The sequence below is a fragment of the Coregonus lavaretus genome (genome assembly GCF_964263955.1).
Source record: "Coregonus lavaretus genome assembly, chromosome: 27".
NCBI lineage: Eukaryota > Metazoa > Chordata > Actinopteri > Salmoniformes > Salmonidae > Coregonus > Coregonus lavaretus.
Genome location: NC_140014.1, coordinates 35,958,467 through 35,965,966, shown reverse-complemented (window position 1 = coordinate 35,965,966; position 7,500 = coordinate 35,958,467). Strand labels below are relative to the sequence as shown.

General features: G+C 42.5%; 1 pseudogene across 1 annotated transcript in view; it reads right to left on the bottom strand.

The window, feature by feature from the left end:
• Nucleotides 1-7,500, bottom strand: part of LOC311102982 (dual specificity mitogen-activated protein kinase kinase 4-like) — a 27,774-nt pseudogene that overhangs the window by 19,334 nt on the left and 940 nt on the right. The gene's annotated exons all lie outside the window — the stretch shown is intronic.

Here is a 7,500-nt window from a genome sequence, read left to right as displayed (position 1 = left end):
GATTAAACAGTATGATATGCCGTGTGTGGCTGACTGATTAAACAGTATGATATGCCGTGTATGGCTGACTGATTAAACAGTATGATATGTCGTGTATGGCTGACTGCTTAAACAGTATGATATGCCGTGTATGGCTGACTGATTAAATAGTATGATATGCCGTCTATGGCTTACTGGTTAAACAGTATGATATGCCGTGTATGGTTGACTGACTAAACAGTATGATATGCCGTGTATGGCTGACTGATTAAACAGTATGATATGCTGTGTATGGCTGACTGATTAAACAGTATGAAATTATGTGTGTGGCTGACTGATTAAACAGTATGATATGCCGTGTAAAACAGTATGATATTCTGTGTGTGGCTGACTGATTAAACAGTATGATATGCCAGGTATGGCTGACTGATTAAACAATATGATATGCCGTGTGTGGCTGACTGATTAAACAGTATGATATTCCGTGTGTGGCTGACTGATTAAACAGTATGATATTCTGTGTGTGGCTGACTGATTAAACATTATGATATGCTGTGTATGGCTGACTGGTTAAACAGTATGATATGCCGTGTATGGCTGACTGGTTAAACAGTATGATATGCCGTGTATGGCTGACTGATTAAACAGTATGATATGCCGTGTATGGCTGACTGATTAAACAGTATCATATGCCGTCTATGGCTGACTGCTTAAACAGTGTGATATGGTGTGTATGGCTGACTGATTAAACAGTATGATATGCTGTGTATGGATGACTGATTAAACAGTATGATATGCCGTGTATGGCTGACTGATTAAACAGTATCATATGCCGTCTATGGCTGACTGCTTAAACAGTGTGATATGGTGTGTATGGCTGACTGATTAAACAGTATGATATGCTGTGTATGACTGACTGATTAAACAGTATGATATGCCGTCTATGGCTGACTGCTTAAACAGTATGATATGCCGTGTATGGCTGACTGATTAAACAGTATGATATGCCTTCTATGGCTTACTGTTTAAACAGTATGATATGCCGTGTATGGCTGACTGATTAAACAGTATGATATGCCGTGTATGGCTGACTGATTAAACAGTATGATATGCCGTGTATGGCTGACTGATTAAACAGTATGATATGCCGTGTATGGCTGACTGATTAAACAGTATGATATGCTGTGTATGGTTGACTGATTAAACAGTATGATATGCCGTGTATGGCTGACTGATTAAACAGTATGATATGCCGTGTATGGCTGACTGGTTAAACAGTATGATATGCCGTGTGTGGCTGACTGATTAAAAAGTTTGATATGCCGTGTATGGCTGACTGATTAAACAGTATGATATTATTTTGTGGCTGACTGATTAAACAGTATGATATGCTGTGTATGGCTGACTGGATAAACAGTATGATATTCTGTGTGTGGCTGACTGGTTAAACAGTATGATATTCCGTGTGTGGCTGACTGATTAAATAGTATGATATTCTGTGTATGGCTGACTGATTAAACAGTATGATATGCCGTGTATGGCCGACTGATTAAACAGATTGATATGCCGTGTATGGCTGACTGGTTAAACAGTATGTTATGCCGTGTATGGCTGACTGATTAAACAGTATGATATGCCGAGTATGGCTGACTGATTATACAGTATGATATGCCGTCTATGGCTGACTGCTTAAACAGTATGATATGCCGTGTATGGCTGACTGATTAAATAGTATGATATGCCGTCTATGGCTGACTGATTAAACAGTATGATATGCCGTGTATGGCTGACTGATTAAACAGTATGATATGCCGTGTATGGTTGACTGATTAAACAGTATGATATGCCGTGTATGGCTGACTGGTTAAACAGTATGATATGCCGTGTATGGCTGACTTATTAAACAGTATTATATGCCATGTGTGGCTGACTGATTAAACAGTATGATGTGCCGTATATGGCTGACTGATTAAACAGTATGATATTCTGTGTATGGCTGACTGATTAAACAGTATGATATGCCGTGTATGGCTGACTGGTTAAACAGTATGATATTCTGTGTGTGGCTGACTGATTAAACAGTATGATATGCCGTGTGTGGCTGACTGATTAAACAGTATGATATTCCGTGTATGGCTGACTGATTAAATGTAGTAAGCCTAGGTGGTTGTCAGCATAGTCAGCCCATATGTTCTGTAACACAACACTCAGTGAGCATCACCATGTATTTCAGCACCTGTAATAACCCAGCGAGAGACCAAGCTGTTCTCTGTTCTCTCCTCTCTGACTTCAGACAGTTGTTTATCAATATAAACCCCCCACAGCTTGCTGTATATAGCCTGCCAGGTGCATGCACACATTATTTAGCTTATTGTAGGATGAGTCTGTAAGGGCTCTATCCACCTTATATTTCCTCTGTGTGTGTGTGTAAGGGGGGGTAGTAGGATTACTTTATCCTATCCCAGGTATTCCTTAAAGAGGTGGGGTTTCAAGTGTCTCCGGAAGGTGGTCAGTGACTCCGCTGTCCTGGCGTCGTGAGGGAGCTTGTTCCACCATTGGGGTGCCAGAGCAGCGAACAGTTTTGACTGGGCTGAGCGGGAACTGTGCTTCCGCAGAGGTAGGGGGGCCAGCAGGCCAGAGGTGGATGAACGCAATGCCCTCGTTTGGGTGTAGGGACTGATCAGAGCCTGAAAGTACGGAGGTGCCGTTCCCCTCACAGCTCCGTAGGCAAGCACCATGGTCTTGTAGCAGATGCAAGCTTCAACTGGAAGCCAGTGGAGTGTGCGGAGGAGCGGGGTGACGTGAGAGAACTTGGGAAGGTTGAACACCAGACGGGCTGCGGCATTCTGGATGAGTTGTAGGGGTTTAATGGCACAGGCAGGGAGCCCAGCCAACAGCGTGTTGCAGTAATCCAGACGGGAGATGACAAGTGCCTGGATTAGGACCTGTGCCGCTTCCTGTGTAAGGCAGGGTCGTACTCTCCGAATGTTGTAGAGCATGAACCTACAGGATCGGGTCACCGCCTTGATGTTAGCGGAGAACGACAGGGTGTTGTCCAGGGTCACGCCAAGGCTCTTTGCACTCTGGGAGGAGGACACAACAGAGTTCTCAACCGTGATGGCGAGATCATGGAACGGGCAGTCCTTCCCTGGGAGGAAGAGCAGCTCCGTCTTGCCGAGGTTCAGCTTGAGGTGGTGATCCGTCATCCACACTGATATGTCTGCCAGACATGCAGAGATGCGATTCACCACCTGGTTATCAGAAGGGGGAACTACTTGACAGTAGTTCAACATAAAGCACAGTAAAGACTGTAGATTCCAATACATACTGTAAGGAGAAACAAAGTAAATGTTTCATGTATTACTGTATGTATGAAACTGGGAGCTATACTACTTAGTAACATGTGTATCTCGTATACTGTATTACTGTAGTGTTTACTGTACTGTATGCTATTTTGTTTTTGTAGAACTGAAAGACGACCACCACGTACAATACCAGTCAAAGGTTTGGACACACCTACTCATTCAAGGGTTTTTCTTTATTTTTACTATTTTCTACATTGTAGAATAATAGTATAGACATCAAAACTATGAAATAACACATATGGAATCATGTAGTAACCAAAAAAGTGTTAAATAAATCAAAATATATTTGAGATTCTTCAAATAGAACGTGTCTATTTACAGACGAACAGGAGGCTGCCATTGTGCAAATGGTAGTTGAAAATAATACCGTAAGACTGCGGGAAATTATTGAAAAGCCTGCCATCTTCCATAACATCAAAGTGATCTTATCAACCATAGCCCGCATCCTTAAGAAACACCATCTCCGGATGAAGCAAATCCACAGAGTCCCATTTGAAAGGAATTCCCTAAGAGTGAACGGTACGAATATGTGCATGTAAGTAATGTACTAGTATTACACTCTTGAAACATTAGAGACTCATTGATGTTGCCAGTGATCTTTACTATACAGCAATTACAGTATTTACTGTCATTTCAGAGAATCATGGAGTTGGATGCACGTCCCATCCCCCAGGAACTCATATTTATAGAGGAGGCTGGATTCAATTTAGCGAAGATGAGGAGGAGAGGAAGGAACATAATTGGTCAACGTGCCATCATTGAGGTACCTGGCCAGAGCGGGATACATTTCACCATATGCGCAGCTATGAGCCACAATGGGGTCCTCCACCGCCATGCCACCCTTGGACCATACAACACTGCCCATCTCCTTAATTTCCTGAACACATTACATGACAATCTTCTTCAGCCAGAGCAGAGAGGGCCAGGTGATCCAGGTCCGCAACTGGTTCCATGACCATCCCAGGTTTACAGTTCTCTATCTCCCACCCATATTCCCCATTTCCCAACCCTATTGAGGAGTTGTTTTCAGCATGGCGGTGGAAGGTGTATGATCGCAAACCCCTTGAACGTATGGCCCTTCTCCAGGCAATGGAGGAGGCCTGAGGTGACTTTCCAGTAGAGTCCTAAAAAGGGGTGGAGGCGTCATGCCAGAATATATTTCCCCGCTGTCTGGCAAAGGAGAATATCGCCAGTGACGTTGATGAAAATATGTGGCCCGACCAAAACAACAGACATGACTGATTTTGTTTTCTCAATGGAGTATTTGTTTCTTGACTTATGATTTAGATTTGACTGTTTCTTTGTCTATTCCGTACAATTCATCTAACATAAAGTACAGTAGTACAAATAGGCCAATTTTTCCTCCTTTGCAAATGCAAAATATATTTACTGTATGTTTGCATTTTTACTGTATGTGTGCCTACAGTATGCTGTTTGACATGTATTGAGTCATGTTGAAATACAAAACTTTAATTTATGCATTTGTGTTCCTTTCTTGTTTGAGTACACAAACAATATACAGTATAACAACACAATCGTAGTCTTTACACTGAAATAGGTTCTGATAGTAGTGTTTTGAATATGTCACATTAGTGTGATGTCAGTTGTCACTAAGTTAGATGTTTGGGGAAATTGGCTAACTGTTTTGAGTACCTGAGATGTAGTTTCAGCAGACGTGTGTTAACAATTGGGAAAAACTAAGGTATCTTTACTTTCACTCAAGTATGACAATTGAGTACTTTTTCCTCCACTGATGGGGGCTTGTGTCACAGGTTTGTTGTAGTCGCTCAAATCACTCACAACCAGTGGAAAGTTAAACTCACAGGGTAATAAATAAAAGGGCCATGGACTTTGACGTGCAAGCGTTTGAAGAAAACTCACTTGGCCTCCCCAGTGGCGCAGCGGTCTAAGGCACTGTATCGCAGTGCTAGATGTGTCACTACAGACCCGGGTTTGATCCCGGGCTGTATCACTACCGGCCGTGATCGGGAGTCCCATAGGGTGGCGCTTAATTGGCCCAGCGTCGTTAGGGGAGGGTTTGGCCGGGGGGGCTTTACTTTGCTCATCGTGCTCTAGCGACTCCTTGTGGCGGGCTGGCACCTGCAGGCTGACCTCCTGAGCCCGTTGAGGAGTTGCAGTGATGAGACAAGATCGAAAAAGGGGGTAAAATACAAAACAAAACGTTTTTTTTTTTTAAACACTTGGGAAGTACTTCTAGACCTATGTAGTGATGGGGGGGAAAAATCGATAGTTGCATATCGGGATATTATTTTTGATGATACAGTATATCGTCTCATTTTGACAATATTGCAATATTATTTTTGTGCTAGTTGGCTGTACCTGCACCAAAACTTTATAGCTATTTGTTTTCAGCATTTTTATTTCCATGACTGATCAAGGTGGCATCTTATGACGGTGCCATGTTGAAAGTCACTGAGCTCTTCATTAAGGCCATTCTATTGCCAATATTTGTCTATGGAGATTGCATTGCTGTGTGCTCGATTTGATACACCTGAAATAGCCGAATCCACTAATTTGAAGTGGGTGTCCACATACTTTTGTATATATAGTGCATCTCCTAGATATAGGACAAACACTTCAAAATCTTGTTTCTTATGATTAATTTTTTATGTGTTATTGAATGCGTTTCTCTGGGCTGTGCTGTTGCAACTTTGCAGCCTATAACTGATTTTGACAAGCCTTTCAGCAGGGTTCTGGTGGACTGTGTTGGTCCAAGGAGTGTTAACCAATTTCTCTTAACCATCATGTGTGATGCCACTCATTCCACTGAAGAACATCACGGCTCCCAGGATTGTTAAGGTTTGGGCTTCCGCAGGTAGTGCAGTCTGACCAAGGTTCAAATTTCCTGTCAAAGGTCTTCAAGCAAGTGCTACAGCAGTTGAGTGTTACCAAGTGCATATCACCCAGAGTCTCAAGGAGCTCTTGAGAGATTTCATCAGACTTTGAAGTCTATGTTGAGAGCTTACTGCTTTGAGTCTGAGAAAGACTGCGGTGAAGCGGTGCCCCTATTTGCAGCATGGGAGGTTGTTCAGCAGTCTCTCAGTTTCAGTCTGAATTAGCTTCATGTTTGGGCATCATGTCAGAGGTCCATTGAGCTTGCTGATAGAGAGGTTGTTGCAGGACAACACCTTAAACACGGAAACAAATCTGTTCGTGGCACTTTTTGGTACAGATTGCACCACGCCTGTGAGTTTTCCAGTGAGAATATGGAAAAGGTACATAAAAAAATATATATATATAGTAATAAAAAGGAGTGGCTGTTTTGTCTTGTACGATAGACAGCCAATGAACACCATGTTTATATTGGAGAAAGTGACACCATTTACACTACTGTTCAAAAGTTTGGGGTCACTTAGAAATGTCCTTGTTTTCCATGAAAACATACATGAAATGAGTTTGAATAGGAAATATAGCAAAATGCATAGGAAATGTAGTCATTGACAAGGTTAGAAATAATTCTTTTTAATATAAATAATAATTGTGTCCTTCAAACTTTGCTTTCATCAAAGAATCCTCCATTTGCAGCAATGACAGCCTTGCAGACCTTTGGCATTCTAGTTGTCAATTTGTTGAGGTAATCTGAAGAGATTTCACCCCATGCTTCCTGAAGCACCTCCCACAAGTTGGATTGGCTTGATGGGCACTTCTTACGTACCATACGGTCAAGCTGCTCCCACAACAGCTCAAAAGGGTTGAGATCCGGTGACTGTGCTGGCCACTCCATTATAGACAGAATACCAGCTGACTGCTTCTTCCCTAAATAGTTCTTGCATAGTTTGGAGCTGTGCTCTGGGTCATTGTCCTGTTGTAGGTGGAAATTGGCTCCAATCAAGTGCCGTCCACAGGGTATGGCATGGCATTGCAAAATGGAGTGATAGCCTTCCTTCTTCAAGATCCCTTTTACCCTGTACAAATCTCCCATTTTACCACCACCAAAGCACCCCCAGACCATCACATTGCCTCCACCATGCTTGACAGATGGCATCAAGCACTTCTCCAGCATCTTTTAATTTGGTTTGCGTCTCACAAATGTTCTTCTTTGTGATCCGAACACCTCAAACTTCGATTAGTCTGTCCATATCACTTTTTTCCAATCTTCCTCTGTCCAGTGTCTGTTCTTTTGCCCATCTTAATC